The 16500-nt window shown below is 42.2% G+C and overlaps 1 non-coding gene across 1 annotated transcript; it reads left to right on the forward strand.

Moving 5' to 3' along the window:
- Window positions 1–681: 681 nt before the first annotated feature.
- LOC114508258 lies at window positions 682–812 on the forward strand. The gene has a single exon (XR_003685506.1). It is a non-coding gene; the product is annotated as a small nucleolar RNA SNORA44 (small nucleolar RNA).
- The last annotated feature ends 15688 nt before the right edge of the window (window positions 813–16500 follow it).

Genomic DNA, 16500 nt, shown 5'->3' on the forward strand with positions numbered 1-16500 from the left:
GAAAAGCCAAAGAACTTACATGTACGACCCACAGACACGAACTAAGCGGTGGATTGCTGGAGAGCATGAGGGTATCAGGTGGAGGGGGCCACAGGGGAGGAGATAACTGTGACAACTATCATAGCATAATCAATAAAATTTATTTTAAAATACATAAAATAAAATATGGAAAAACTGGTTTTACAAAATATCGAGTAGTTACAAAATAGTCTTTATAAAGGTTAATGATACTATGAGCATCCATGTACCTGGTACCCAGCTTAAGAAATAACACATTACTGTTATGTTTAAAGCCCCCTGTGTGTCTCTCCATCATTCTCTCCCCTCTTTCTTCTACACGGGGCTCAGTATCCTGACTCACGTTGTCATTTAATACTCTAAAATAAGAACAAAATCCAAATGTTTCTGACAGTTATGACCCTTGGAAAGGCTAACCTTGGAAAGTAGTTGAATTTAATTTATGATTACAAGTTATGTTTAAGTTGATGATTATTGGGTGTTTTGAGAAAAACAATTAGAAATCCTAATTTTATGTGATTTATTTTTTAGCATTCATCCCAACATACAGGGAAGGACCCTGCTGTCTCTAGAGGTGATCTCTTATCTTATGCAGGGGGCAGGATGGGAGTGGGGTAAAAGCAACGTTAGGGACATGTGTAGGAAACACAGACCCCAGCTAACCCCCATGTTTCCAAGGGCTGCGGCTGGTTGTAGCCGTGGGATCCCCAACTGCATTCGAGAGCAACTGGGAGAGGCTCTGATGGCTGAGATTAGCATAACACCTGCAGCTGCCACTCGCCTTTCCTACAATATCTTGGAAAAGAGAGAGAGAGAGAGAGAAGAAAGAAACACCGATTCTAGGATGTACAAGCATACCTCTTTCTGTTGTGCTTCACAGATGTTACGTATTTTGCAGATTGAAGGCTAGACCCTTCCTCCATCAGCAAAATGATTACAATTCACTTTATGGTGGCACTCGCTTTATTTGCGTGCTCTGGAACCAGACACGCAGTACCTCTAAGGTATGCCTATACTCTGCAGGTTTACACCAAGTAAACTGATAATGAGGTCTATGTCTCTAAAATGCAGAAATAACTACCAGGACACAAAATAGAGATATGTTCTTCCTTGACTGATGCAACTCTTGTTAGCAGAATGATCTCCCGTTAGGCTAACCCAGTGGAAAAACATACCAGCAGCAATTGGCACAAGTCCTGGATGGGTTTCCAGATACCCTTGTTTTAGGAAATAGGAAAGCACTTACTTCTAAAAGCTAACATATATAAACTGGTTATATTATTGTAAAACATAAAATTCATTAAAAAAACATAGCATTAATAATTTTCCCTTAAAAAGGAAGATTAATTCACTCATTAAGTCAGAATTTCTAATGTAATAATTTTAAATTCTGGCCCAAGGGGACAGCAACCTATACCAGAAGGGTAGTAGGGAAAAACACATTATAGTAATGGATTTCCATAACCTTCTTCAAAAGGAGGCATTTTAATGATTCTGGGGACCGTCGCAGTGTCATTTTGGAAGTACAGTAATGGAAATACATGAAGCTCAAGGGCTATGCTTAGGTACATTAGACACCCTGAATAGGGCTGTTAGCTTAAAAAAGGGGGGGGGGGCTCAATTAGAGTTTGCTACCTTCTATGTTATACCCCAGAAATTAAATAAAATTGGCTTAAGGCTTTGAAGCAGCAAAGCCTGTTGCACTTCAAACAAGACTTTGTTTGGGGGGAATTGCTGGCTTATTACTAATGCACTTAGCCAGAACCTAGAACTTTAAGGAGCAGTGAAACCTAGATTTGGAGGGAAAGGGTCTCAGCACCACATGCTGGGCGAACCGGTGCCTGGGGTCCATATTATGCGCTCTGGAGCTGCTGTTACTTAGCTCAGAAATTGGAGATGATGAATTGGTGACATTTTAAGGAAATTAAATTTTCCATCTTATGGATTTGTGGACTTGCTTCAGGGATTTTATCTGTGTAATTCCTTTGATGTGTATGACCTCTGGACTATAATTGTTCTTTACCCTGCATATTGCTCATTATTAAAAATGATTTGTGCCTGTAGCAATGAAATGGACTAGACAATGAGAAGTGACATTTAGAAAATAATGCTCAGATTAAATTTAACTTCCTCAAGTCCAGAACTATCCTACCTATGGAAAGGGACATATTCCTGACATGTTCTTCAAGATCTGTGTGGCAGGTTCTGATCGGGACACTCGATCTTATCCCCCACTCACTTGTACGTGTCATGTGCCAAGTGCTGGGAGTGGAAAGACTGGTGCCCATCCTAGTCGTAAAGCTGCAGCAGAACTTTGGGTCTTTTGTGGCCGTGTTCCCTGCAGAGCTCCAAGGCAGAACTATTTTTTTCCCCTGTAAAATAAAGTACACTCTTCCCTTTTCAGCTTTTTAAAGCGGCAAGACACGGTTTCCAGTTTCTGGACCTGTTCTCACTTTGGTTTGTGGAACCTGTTTATCACCTCTCAGATGAGCTCAAAGGAAACTAATGCCCTGGTTGGTTTTTGATTTAGCAGAAATACTCTATCAGTGATTTTTAAAAGGCAAGCTTATCTCATTCCATGTTTAACACCCTTTATTTAATGGGTTCCTATGGGCACAGGATAATGTGCAGAGTTCTCAATGTGGTCTCTACAGTGGGACAGTATCTGGCACCTGCTGGTCTCTCTAGTCCCATTGCCCCGGGACACACTGACTCCCCAGGTCCTAGAAAGCCAAGTGCTTGTTTTACCTTGGGGTTTTCAAATATGTTATCTGTTGAGAGGCAGAGACCAGAAGGTCGTCTATTGTATTGGAGGGAGGGAATATAGATTATGTTCACTGAATTCAAGGGACACACTGGGGAAAAAATGCTAAAATGAGGAACAGGAGGCTATAGAATATTCATGTTTTGGCAACTGCTACAGAAATGGCCTAGGACATTAGCTGGTGTTCAATCCAATGGAGCTGAGAGTTGATTTAGACTGAATGGTTCAGATACGTCTACTCTCCTGGGTTGTTGCTTTCTCCTTTGTTACTGGTGTTATCAGTAGGGAAGCTGTATGCAAATGAGGAAACCAGCCATTGACCATCAAGCTTATGCACCTCAGGCCTATGCCTGAGCTTCAAAACTGTAGGACCCCTTACTGGTGTGGTGGTAATCAATGTGAATAAACCAGTTACTGGGGTAGCTCTAATGCAGACATGCCGATGGTGGGTTATGTGAGGGACAGGAAACAGTAGAACTTGCTAGTCTGATACGTGAACTTTTGCTAACTAGAGTGGATGCTACTAGCTCTGTGAGAAGTGCGTTGCGCTAACCAACGGGGTTAGGAAGGTCAGAGGAGGGGAAACATGCCTTCCGCCCGGTGGGCTCTTTCTCATACTTCACCTGGCCAACCCACTGCCTTCTCCAGGCTGAAGTATCACTTCTCCTCCTGGCAATTAAATTGTTTCTCATCTTATTTATTCTGAGTAATATACCTCAGTTTTTTACTTTCCTAGGACTTAACCACCAGTTATACTCACATGTTTACTGGGGTGTTTCTTTGGGTTGTGTCTCCTTCCCTACATGAGACAAATCCACAAGGGCTGGGGCCAAGCCTGTTTCATCTGTCACAGAACCCACACCGCTTATCAGAGTGCCTGACACAAAGAACATCTTCAACAATAAGTAAGCAGAGTCTGGTTACACATGCTTCACTTACAAAAGACAGAAAAACCCAACTCAGACTGGCTTAAGCAAAAAGCTGCACTGGCTGACATGACTAAAAAGTTCAGAGGTGATGTTGGTTTTGGACACTTTTGAATCAGAGAGTCAGATGATATCACCAAGAGTCTACTTTATGTCTGCCTGCTGTTCTCTGTGGTCTCGTTTTCCTCCCTCAGCTCCCAGTGATTGCCCCCTTGCTCCCCCAGGCTCTCACTTATTGGTGGGGAGGGGAGGCCTCATATCCCCACACTTCATGGTCCAGGGGGTCTGGGGTTCAAAAGAGGGTTTCTTCTACACTGGGTCTATTTCTCAGAAGCTCCCACATATAGATGCTTGACTCTCGTGACTTCGATTTTGTTAAACACACATTCATAAATCAATCTGTGCAACTGGGAAGATGAAATAAAGCAATTGATTAAAACAAAAATTTGGGTTCATCCAGGGAAACTGGGGTAAGGCTAACCCCACCCATGCCAGAAGATTAAGAATGGAAGAAGGATGGGTTCCTGAAAGCAAATTCTGTGGGCAGCAGATGTATGCTGTATGATTGATGCACAGGATGTACCAGCTTCATATTTTTTACATCATTTTCTCATAGGTATTCTTCCAACTGACAGAAGGATTCCAGGGACACCATTTTACCAAGGTGTCTGGGACCTGTGCTCCACTGGCAGCCCTGTCCCAGATCCACAGCCACTCCTAGACTCTAGGTCAGCAGTTTTCAACCAGTGTGCTGCAAGAATTTTTAAACATGCAATACCTGGCTATTTAGTCAGGGGCACTGACCTTTTTTCCCTTAGAGTATCAAATTAAAAAATGACAACAGCCAACACAAAAGTAGCTGTCTGGTGTGAATAAATCAAAATCATACCTTTTTTCTTGTCAGACCAGCAAAGAAAATATTTTTTGGTGTGCCGCAAAACTTTAGTAATTAGTTTATGTACGCCACAGGGTGGAAGGGGCTGACAGTTGCTGCGCCAGGACATACAAGGTTATTGTCCCTCTGGCTCTGTGCTCCTGCTTGGTCTTGGATTCCACTTGGGTCCATTATTTTGTGTCTGTTCTTTTTGGGATATCTGTTCCTCTTACTTCCGAACCTCCTTCATCAAAGGCTAGAACTGGCCTAACTGACCAGTTATATTCCCAGGGGCATAATGTTTTACCTGAAGAAAGTGTGAGATAGGACAGAATGATGGCAAGTCAGGGCATCAGCTCAAACAAGTCCAGAGGTCAGGTTCAGTGTTGAAAACTAGATTTAAGACTGAACAGGTGTCAGAAGTAAGGCAAAAATTTGAGTGGAAAGTGAGGGACCTAGGCAGTTGCATTGTGTCCAGGGCTTGCCTGTTGGGGCATTATGGTTGATGGACGTTCTGTACCGGCTTAAAGGGACAGGGCATGGTGGACCCCCATCTCAACTGGTCTTTATGACCTGAGTTTTGTGCCTGGGTGTGTGTGTGTGTGTGTGGCATGCACACTCAATTTATTACATAAGGTTTTATATTTCCTTTGATTATAATATTAGATGGCATGAGAAAAGTGCTTGGGTCTGCCTGATTCTGTTAAGATCAATCCCTGTCTGAATTTCTACAAGTAGTTTGACATTAGGCAGGTGGGACTCTTAAGTTTTAGCTTAACAATCTGGGCTCAAAATTGAACTGCTTTTATAGCCCTGCTGTGATGGTGGATTCTAGCTCTGATGAGTGGACCTCTGCCTTTTCCTTGGGTTGTAGTCTTACCTTTGATATCCTTGTTGTGGTAACTGCATTTCATGTCTGGCCCCTGTGCTCAGCCTCTTGTCTAGTTAGACTGAGCATATAATTGGTCCTTCTAGATCCAGGGCCTTGTCTTGCTCTTGTAAGTCTCCTTAAAAGCAGAGTGCATGATAGTAATTGACATAGACACAGGGTTCTGAGCCTCAAACTGAGGCTCAAGCTTGGTTAAAAACAAACAGCTATAGTCACAATAGTATTTGATTAGCGGTCTTTGGAGGAAAGAATCTGGCTATTACCACTTCCCGCACAATAAGGAACAGAGAGGCTCGATGCTGAAGCAGTGGCAGCCAAAGCACATCAACAAAGAGCACCTGGGGTGAGGGGTGGGCAAGGTCTTATTCAGGGTTAAGTCTCTTCATGGCCTGTTTCTTGTTATCATGAATTATTTCTTCTCCTTGAAGTCGCTTCATTGATTTTTAAACCCACAGAAATAACCTTTATCTATAACGTTTGTTGTAAATATGACTCTTATAAACATTTTTGTTATAATTAATTATATATACTTGCACAATCCATAAAATGTATTATAGGTAAATACATTTTTTGTATTACAAATACTTTGTAAATAAACTGCCTTGTAGTAATTAATCTGAAACTTCACTGATGAACCCACTGGTTTTATGTAAGTTGCTCAGCTCACTGCTCTGTAAAGATCATGTAGGTTAGCTTGTTAGGCAGAACTTTTAAATACTTTTGAAGACTGCTGGAGATCAAGGGCCTGTATCAGATTCTTGATTAAATATGTGACACCTGCCCTTCCACTTGATTTCCTGACAGTTTCTGGATCTATCTCCAAATAGTTCCTGCTTGCCATTTCCTGTCACTGGGCTTTATATCTATTAAGACCCTAAGCTCTTGCGTATCACTTCCCATTGCTCAATGTACTATTGTCTCTTCCTGATAGGTTCTATATCCAGCCTGCAGAACTGCACATATTTCCTGCCCTGAGACTGGATCTCTGCCTCCAGGTGTGTGTCCAGCCCCATGTCCCAGCCTCTAACAATCTTTCATCTCAGTGCTGGAAATAATGGCATTAGGTCTACTCATGACAGGAAAAAAACGGCACATTCCTCATTCTAAAAAAACCAAAATAAAACCTAAATTTAGTTATATTTTATAGCTCTACGATGGTACAAAACAAATTGAATTGAGAAACTGCCCAGTGGATACAACTTTCATATCCCCTTCTGCAGAGGCTGATGACTTGCAGTCACTTGCTCTCCAGTCCAAGGGCAGACGGATCACCTGAGTGAGTATTACCATCTGATGCTCTCCCCACAGGCCACTGTAGGTTGTGGGTGGGATGTGCGGTCTTTCTTTTATACAGGTACTCCTCGTTTTACTGTGCTTTGCTTTGTTGTGCCTTACAGATGCTATTTGTAAACTGAAGGCAAGGCCCTCCACCAGCAAAAAAGGAACACAGCTGCTTCGTTGTGGCACTTGCTATGTTGTGCTGGTGTGGAGCTGAACCTGCAGTACCGCTGAGGTGGGCCTGGATGATAAGCTTTCCTTGTTATTTTGATGCCAGTGTTCTGGGAACCACACATTGAGATAAATTACTGTGATGAATTAGAGAAATCGCCAATGCTCTTTCTAGCATTTAAACTAGAAAAATATGTTGTTGAGATCGTCTCCATTGTTGACTGATCAAAAACCTGGTCAAAGGAGAAAAAAAACAACGTTCCAGAATGATATTGGGCATTGTTTGGCATCTCATATCGTGGGATGCCCCGTTCTCATTGTCCTTAGTGGGAAACAAAGATTTTACTGTGATGGTCACATCACTGATTCCTGGTAGAACTTGGCTTGGTGCTTAATGAAAGGAAAGATTCTTAAGAAGAATGGTGATCTTTTTAAACTTTAGTCCTAATAGTAAATTGCTGTTTGAGGTTTTTTTTTAATGTATTCCAAATTGCTAACTACAAAAGTGGTACTTAGGAACAAAATGCTTTTTTCATCCATCCATTCATTCATCATTCAAATTTTTATTGAGCATCTACTTTTTGCCAAGCTATGTACTAGATAAACACCATAGACAAAAATGACAATGTAATTTTGATGACATAAGGAATAAAAAATAGAAAGTATTCCAAGAGTAAGATCTTAGAAGGTGAGGAGTAAGGAAATGAAAACTAGGGAGGATTTTTTTAAAAGGATTTCGTTTAAAGATGAATGGGACTTAGGCAAACAGTGAGGATGATGTCTTCCCTTGGGTGCTTGATGTGAGGAGAAGCCAGGCCTATTCAAGGACTGGAGAGAAGGCCACTGAGGGAATTGGCAGGGAGGCAAGAGAAGAGTCAGGAGTGGTTCGTGGGGCCAGCTCCAGAGCCGTGTGCCTTATGCCAACACTTGTGCACAGTGAAACACCACTGAGCAGGTTCAAGGAAAGGAATAATCGAATGGTATTTTCTTTCGAGAAGAACCAATAAACAGATAAGCTGCTCTATGGGGAATGCACTGGCAGGGGGAACGTAGCAAAAATGAAAGCAGGAGGTGTTAGGAAGCCATTGCGGCAGTCCAGGTAAGCAATAATTGTAGTTGGTTCTATGGGATGATAATGAAATTGAAGAGAGTGGATCTGAGACATACTTTGGGACTTGTTAACTTATTGGACATGGAGGGAAGGGTGACATTCTCTGGGTCACTGGCTTGAGCAACTGAATGGAGGGCCGTGTATTTTACTAGGGGGAGGTGGTGTTCAGGTAGGGGACTCGCACGTTTAGCTCCTGGTGAGAGGGGGTCATCCAATTGGAGCTAAGTAATCTAGGACTCCAGAAGAGGCATGCATTCAGACAAATTTGCTGAAGTCACAGGATTGGATGGACTTGCCTGGAAGTGAGTAGAGATGGGGAAGCCATTAGATATGTTGCTTAGAAGGGGGACCTGGACAACACAGGGAGGGACTAGCCTTTGAGAGAAGGACATTTTTTTTTTTTGCCAATATGGAAGAGGAAAGAAGGGGAAGTTCAATGTGGATGCAGGTAAATTTAAAGGGATTCTTTTTTGATAGGAAGTTAAGGGCTATTTGATGTCTTCTGTTTTCTCAGGGAAGTCAGAGGCAAGGCCGTGTGCTGAGATCAAGGAAGACGGAAGTGAGATCAGAGGTCTGAGGAGAGGACAGAGGATTGAGACGCAGTGCCTTCCGTGGACAGATGCCAACACCCCCGTTTTGCCTTTTCCCAGATGGCTGCCAGCTCTCCCTGGGCCTGGCCCAGCACCAAGATAGCTTACGTCTATAGCAACACATTCACAGATGGATTTGAAAGGTACGTACATGCTGATCTGGTCTAGTGTTGTCCGATTTTTATAGGTCTTATATTTTTTAAAGAAACTCCAAATACACTGTTTCTTCCCTGACTGGAATGCCTTCAGTGATGTGTCAGGTCATAAAGCACTCAGCTTGATGCTGCTGGGAAGTCCGTTCCGTGTGTGCCATATGGTTCTTTTCTCACCGAACATCCTGCCCTGAGAAAGGGGCCTTTGAGCTCAGACCAAGCAGGAGGGCATCCCTGCAGGAGACCCACGGAAGCTTTGAAGTGGGCAGTGGGTCCCCTGTCTTTGCTGACTGTCATGGTCGAATTGCGTTTAAATAGAGACCTACGGAGAAACCCATAAAGGACTTCCGTCTAGTGTAAAGTTGATCAAGAACTGGTGCCGATGCTATGCATGTACCCTGGTGGATTGGTCTCTCAGCATCTTATCAAGCTGTAGAGTTTCATAGTGAAACCTTTGATGGTTACGTGTAGCAGCTGCTCGGAACTAGTCATGCTGTGACTTGACTTGAAGCCAACTCTGCTGTAAGTAGAATGAATGTCCCTGTCAATTTTTCCATCCCTAGTGCATATTTAACCAAATTATCTTTTTCCCCCTTGATTTTATTTACTCATTAGCTGTGTTGTAATGAAGAGTCCATGGTGACTAATTCTTCGGGCTCAGCAAGAGGTTGAGATACGTCAGAGCCAGTGTGAGGATGTAGTGTGGAATGGCTTTCTCGTCTCTCTCGGGCTGCCCTTGGAGAAGGGCAGAATCACAGCCTGCCATTTAAATGTGAGGAGGAGCCCTCTTAGGGTTTGTAGAATGAAATGCCATGGAAGAGACTGTGGGAGAATAACACTGGTCCTCTGGTGCTATGAGCTCTGTAGCAATTCTTAAGAGAAATAACAGGACTTCACTTACTGAAGACACATTCATAGAGAACTACTCAGGGATGGTGAACAGATCTGTCCTTTCCTAGTTACTTTTGTTTTTCTTCCACTACTCGTTTCTCTCCAAGCTACTGTAAGAGGGGTGTCTTAGTTTTTGTGTTATTTTGCATCTTCCAATATAATTCTCTTTCATTTTCTTCACTGTGGAGTTCCCCAAATTATCACACATCTGTCTGTTTTCCAGAAAACTCCAGCATTTGATTTAAGGCCTGCATTTTGTCATTCTCTCTGGGCCCACATCACTCACTCGTTTTTCACTCCTTTTGTTGCTCACACATGTCTTGAAACACTCAAGTGTTTCTACCCAGTGTTTTCACCAAGATCATGGCTCCTCCATATGAAGAAAAGCACCTTTGAACACCTGAATAGGGACTAGGTTAATATGTTCAGATATTAAGAACATTTGCCTTGTTAGAGAGAACCATATTAAAAGGAACAGAAATCAATATTGGTGGAATTTTATGCATTTTGGTCCTTGAATTTGTTTCATGGGATATTTCAAGTCTGAATGTTCTGCCCACATTCAAAGTTAAACTTGGCTACATCCAGAGACTCCGTCCCTGTTTTCTCAAACATGTGATGGACAAACTACATATGTCCCTGTTGTGTCTTCTCTCTGAGGGGCAAGCCCTCTGATCCTTATCTAAGTCAGATCCTTATCTGACTCCCACACTGAGTTCATGGCTACAGAATGACATCCATCAACCTCAACTTCTTTATATTTTGTTTTAAATCTTCACCCAAGGATGTTTATTGATTTTAGAGACAGAGGAAGGGAAATAGAAAGAAAGGGAGATAGAAACATCAATGTGAGAGAGAAATGTCGATTGATTGCTTCTTGTACACACCCTGACCAGGGATCAAACCTGCGGCCATTTAGTGCACAAGACAATGCTCCAGCCAACGGAGCCACCCAGCCGGGGTTTGTCTTCCTTATCTTTTTTAGTGGAGACAACACCTCGTGCCCTCTCACAGGCAGTTGTGGTATGCCCTTGGTGCTTTGTGCTCATCTCTCTTACAGTCTTCAGTAAACCTGATGTAATTCTTTAAAAGTGGTTTTCCTTACCCATTGGCTTGAAGTTCAAGAACTTCTGTTTTCATATTTTTATGTACATTTTCCCAGTGTCTAGTACAATGCAGGGACACTGTAGGGACCCAAAATATTCTTCTAAACAAAGAAATTCAACTCCACACCACGTAAAGCCTTGAGATCTACATGTAAAGCCTTTGCCTTAGGTGCAATGGAAATGATAAAAACTTAAAGTGTGCTTTGAGAGATAGGAACACAGCTAACTGTGAAGATCAGAGGACAAAAGGGAGATGTGGAGGTGCGGAAGAGTCATCAGAGGGCAGGATGACTTTCCATAGGAAAACCCTCAGAGCTGTTCTTCAAGGAAATGCATTTCAGCTGGCCTTGAAGGGTGGGAACTACTTGGGCAGCTGGAAGCTCACAGGTAGCCTTGTGAGCTGCATAAGCCGAACTCAGAGGAGAACCTCCCTGCCCGCCCCTGTGCGGAGGGAAGAATCCAGGGGAGTTGGGCCGACTTGTAATACTCTCAGCAGAAAGAGTGAAGGCTTGCCATTCATAATTAATAGAACAAATATCAGAAGTTTGTTTTTCATTAGATTTCAGAGTTCAAACAAGGATCTAATCAATAATTCATTATTCCTAAGTGTTATCTTTATCTGTAAGTTTTTCCTGGATTTTGAAAACACCTCATGGAACAAGAGCCATTACCCTCCATTAATAAGCATTTTCATATGGGAAATCAGGCAGGCTGGAATGATTGTTCTGCTTAGTATCAGTAAAAAAAGGTCTAATTTGGTTTTTATAATTTGACTCGTTATTTTAGAAAAACAAAGAATGCCATATGGACATAAAAGGTCAAGCTGTGTTCCAGAAGCCGCCGTCCCCTGACCTTTTCCATTCACGATAGAACTGTGGTTCTCGGTGGCGGCGAGGAAGGAAGACTCACTCCACCCTCTGCCCCGTCTTCTCTCCTGAACCGGCACAGGCCCTGTGCTAAGGCTCTGGGAGCCATGAAGAGAAGTCTCTGTGAGAGCATCACGAGGCTGCCTGGGTGTTCTCCAAACTCAGCAGGACACGGGTTCGGTGCATCAGGCCCCAGGCCAGTTTGCAGACATGGACACGTCTCCACGAACTCAATCTCCTTCCCTCTCAGCCCTTCCTCCAGTAAAACACACGAAGAATTTTCATCCTCAGGCTGCACAACTAGTCCTTCGCCCTTGCATTGGGAAATGCTTTGCTGGCATCCCTTAACACAGGCTGATGATAAAAAATGATTTATGCTGCACATGCTACAAGATCAGAGATGGTTTAGTGTGAGATATCAACCTGGAGTTTAGAGACTGTCAAGCAGCAGATCTCCACGGGAGACTACAAATAGGATATGGACCATAGGCGGTGATGCAGGAAGAAGGGCAACTTTCTGATCCAGGTTAAGACAACACAACATGAATACCCTTTCCAGAGGATACAGTGGCACCCTGCCTAGATGCTTTAGGCTCCATCCTCCAGCTTCCTGGTTTGTTGCCACTAATAACTCATACCTGTGACCTTTGGAGGGTTGCCCATGGAGCCAGAATTAAGAGCCAGAGGAGCCCGGAAGAGCCCCTCCTCCTTCCTTCTGGGCATCCTGCAACCAGCAACTGAGGGATGTGGGAGAGAGCAAAACCTCAGGTTGTTGTGGCCTCCAGGTGGAGAAACTGTAAGGTGTAATCTCTGCTCTCAGCTCCCCTCAAGCTCAGGCCGGGCCTAGGACTTGCGCCCTGAAACGCACCCTTGCCTGCCTTGGCTGCCTTCCCGGTCCTGCTCCTTCGAAGCCTTACTGGTCTCTTTGGATCACACATCGTTCAGAAACCACTTATTTCCAAATCCCGGGCTCAGGGTCTGCTCAAGGGAGAGCCCGATTTAAGCTACCATTACCACATAAACTGGGAGGAATCCTCCCCCATCTCCTTTGTTTGCAAGAAAGTAAAAGAAGAGATGTTTCATTTGTTAGCAAGATGAGCTGTTATGAAAGTTAGAATTATAATTCTGTTTATGTCTGCTACTCTGTGAAAATAAATCAAAAGAGCAATAACAGTACCGCTGAGTGCACCTAAACGAAGAGGAGATTTCAGGGGATAAATGTAGCCTACTTCCCATCTTGATTAAGCACCACATTAGGTTTTCCAGGTTACGTTAACACTGACGGCACCAGCCAAGGAGATATAAAAAGATGACCTTTCTCCATGGGTGAATAACATAAGTGTAACTTCCGCTGATTTCTGACAGGATAATCCTTATATATCCTGCCAGTAATCCATTTAAAATTTGTCTGTGTGGTTACCGCAATTGCCCACACAGCCAAGGCAGCGTCCAGCACTTCCTGCAGCTCGTGGAGCAGTCCCGTAGCAGGCTGAGTGCTTAGTTAGGCTCAGCTCACCATCAGCAACAGGAAAAAAAGAAAAGGGATTCAGGAGGCCAGAATGTCATGGTTGAGACTGAATTACTCCTAAGGAATAGTATCTAGATCAATCACCTAGTAAGAGATTTGGGGTACAAAAGAGGAACACTATCCATTTCAGGTCTTAATAATGAAGGAGGAGGGGCTAACATACACACATTTTGTTATTCCAGAAGCCGTGTCTTTCCTTAATATCTCTTCTTCCATGTCGAGTTAACATGTAGTGTTTATTAGTATTTACTTGTTTAAACTCTGTGTGTCTTTCCATTGTGGGTTGTTGTTGCCACTGTGTTTCATTCGGTTCCATCTGCTGTGTTGCCTGGAAGACTGTGTTCTTTTTCCTTCCAAACTCCTGGTGGAACGCACTGCAGGGGAATCTCTTCACTCTCGTGAAAGAGATGGTTACTGTGGAATCATGTTTGCATCAAGGTTTATGAATTCGTATTTACTCTAGAGTATTTTGATATTTAAAGAAACCCTGCAGTGAGTTTTATTTATAAAATGTCTTATTGAATTATGTGAGCAGTTTCCAGGGTTTTTTCTTTTTTGTGTGTAGCAATTAATCTTTATTGCACGGTCCGAATTTCATCAACCAGGGAACTTGATTTTAGATGTACTGCAAACAAATATCGATTTCATGCAAACTATATATTATCCAAATCCTTTGTCCTTTACCTCTAGGGATTTAGGGATAACCACCCTGGAGCCCTGTCCATTTCTTCCACTATGAAAGCCGAAGGCCACACATAAAATTCCAGTAGCGCAGTGACAGAGGGTGAAAATGACCTCAGGGAATGCCTTGGCTCCTCTGTGTCTGATTTGTGCGTTTTGCACCACCTGGTAACCTCAGCTACGTTCTCCTCCATGTTCTTGCATAATTAAAGCCGTCCCTCTCATCCAATTGTGATCATCTGGAATTAGGGTTATATCTGGCCCTCTCTTCTAAAGCCCATAAAGTTTGAAGGTATTTGTTTTTGTCTGAAACAGACTAAGCATAGGGCCTTGGTGTCACCTAACAGATATGATTTTATAATGGATTTAAAGAAAAGTATATTGGATTCTTTTTCCTTCTCCACAAAATGACTCTGCCTGGTTTCTAATCTCTAGGGCGGGGATCCATAATTTAAAGAAATAGGGATAAGTTAAGGAGATTTCTCTAAAGTGATTGCTTGCTGCTTAGCTGCAAGAATTCATGAACACCTGACCTTGACATTCTTTCTTGGCCTGTCTCCCAGGGCTTTCAAACAGGCTTGTTAGTGCTCAAATTGAGAGCTCACCAGAGTTTGCAATGCGGGCAGTGGCTTCTCAGGATTTAACACTTGCTGGTGCAATTGTTTGTTCTTAGTCATTTCACGATACTGTGGACTTGAGCTTCTAGTATTTGAAAACTTATCAGCCATTCATAGTGAGCAACTGCTGCAAGACTGGAGCTAGAAATTGGCTCCTTCGACTAACATTTAGGCACGGGCTGCTGGTTAGACATGACAGATTGACAAAGGTGCTTGTTTACCCCCACCATCTCCTTAAACCCAGCTATGATTGAGGGGAAAATAGCAAAGGAGAGATGTTCAGAAAATTTTGGAAGGTGGAAAGTATATAGAGATCCTCTCCCACCCTGTGCAGCCAGATAACTCTTCTACTCCAGAGAGGTTGAAATCAGGCAGGATATGGTCTCGAGGTCACCTGGCACAGCTGAGAAAAGGGGGGGCGAGGGGTACATCCAGAAAACCCATGTAAAGGTCTGCATGTAGAATGAAGAATGCCTTAGTCTTTCTCTCCTGCTTAGTATCAGTATCTCTAGAAGTCAGATTAATACTTCTTAAGCAGATGATGTGAGAAATGAGTCCAAGAGAAAGATATTCAGAGTCTTACTTGTGGGTGACCCAAAGAAATGGTCAGTTTTTTACTTGGTCAGCCTACAGTAAAGCCCACGATTCAACAAAGTCTACCCCCACCCAGGGGGCTTCCAGTTATGTTTTTTTAAATATGAATGTTTTTTACCAAGAATCACCAGACATATGATCAAAGTCTCTAACATGAAAAACACAAATCAGAACAAAGTAGGAGGAATTAGGGAGAGAGAAATTCATAGGCAATAGCAAAATGCAAGCAGCATAAGAAAACACCAGGGGGAGAAAACCTAGTATTGCCAAGGAGATAAGAGATTGCATTTATGAAATAGGAACAGGATTAAGATGAAAAGGGAAACATTCAGAGATGAAGAAAAGCTCCTAGAAGTTAAAACTGTGATAGAAGATATAACTAAGGAAATCTTCAAGAAAATAGAAATAGTAGCATCACCAACAAAGTGATGAAAAGTAGGAAATTGATAGTCTCAAATTGTGTAGAAAGAAACTAATGTCATTTGAAAGTGATATTTTTTCTTTCCAGGAATTATTTCTCTTAATAATTTTTCTTGTCTTATCCAATTGCTTTGGGCTCTAATACAACACTGAAGAATGATAGCAATAACAGATATCCTTATTTAGCTTCTAATTTAACTAGTAAATATTTCTTATTTGGCTAAAGATAAATCCTTATGTTCCTGACTTGCTGTTTTTAATCATGAGTGTTGAATTTGGCAAAGTAGAGATTTGTAAATCTCCATTCACATGTAAATATGTTCCTTTTTCCTTTAAACTGTTAAAACAAGTACTGAATTGGCTCAGGAATAGATTAGACCCAGGGTGGAATAAATTGTGATATACATATTTTATGCTAAAGGATATTTAATATAACAATTTTAAATAAACACAATGTTATTGATGCTGTAATCAGTACAGTTTTAACTATTACTTGTTCTTAGCATCATTTAGGACTGAGTTAATTTGGTAGGAGAGAAAGAATTGTCTTGAACCTAATTTGTTAAATTTGCTAGCAAATTTGTTGAAATTAATATGGTAATATTTTGGCATTATCAAAGCCCATTAAGTCAAAATTACAAAAACCAGCATAGTCTATTAATAACTTTAAGTTAGGTAAAAAAAATCGAATTTGTCTTATATTCTACTGTGCAGATAAAGTAACGTACTGATTGTATGTGTATTTTTACCTGTGTGAACGGGCTCCACTGTGAGCTGGGAAACACAGATCTTCCAATATTGTGGAACAGAAAAGGCTCATGCTTGGAACTGCTTAGAGCAGAAAATGAAGAAGTAAATTGGAATGTAAGTGCTAGATCTACTTATAATATCTCTCCACAGAAATATGTTAGAGCGGTGAGAAGGCTCGACTCTGGAGGCACACTGTGTGAGCTTGAGTCCCACCTCTACCCTTGCTGGCTGTGTGACCTTAGGAAGGCACTTGACCTCTTTGAACTTAGTTTCC

Source organism: Phyllostomus discolor, chromosome 10 (genome assembly GCF_004126475.2).
Source record: "Phyllostomus discolor isolate MPI-MPIP mPhyDis1 chromosome 10, mPhyDis1.pri.v3, whole genome shotgun sequence".
In the NCBI taxonomy this organism is placed as follows: Eukaryota; Metazoa; Chordata; class Mammalia; order Chiroptera; family Phyllostomidae; genus Phyllostomus; species Phyllostomus discolor.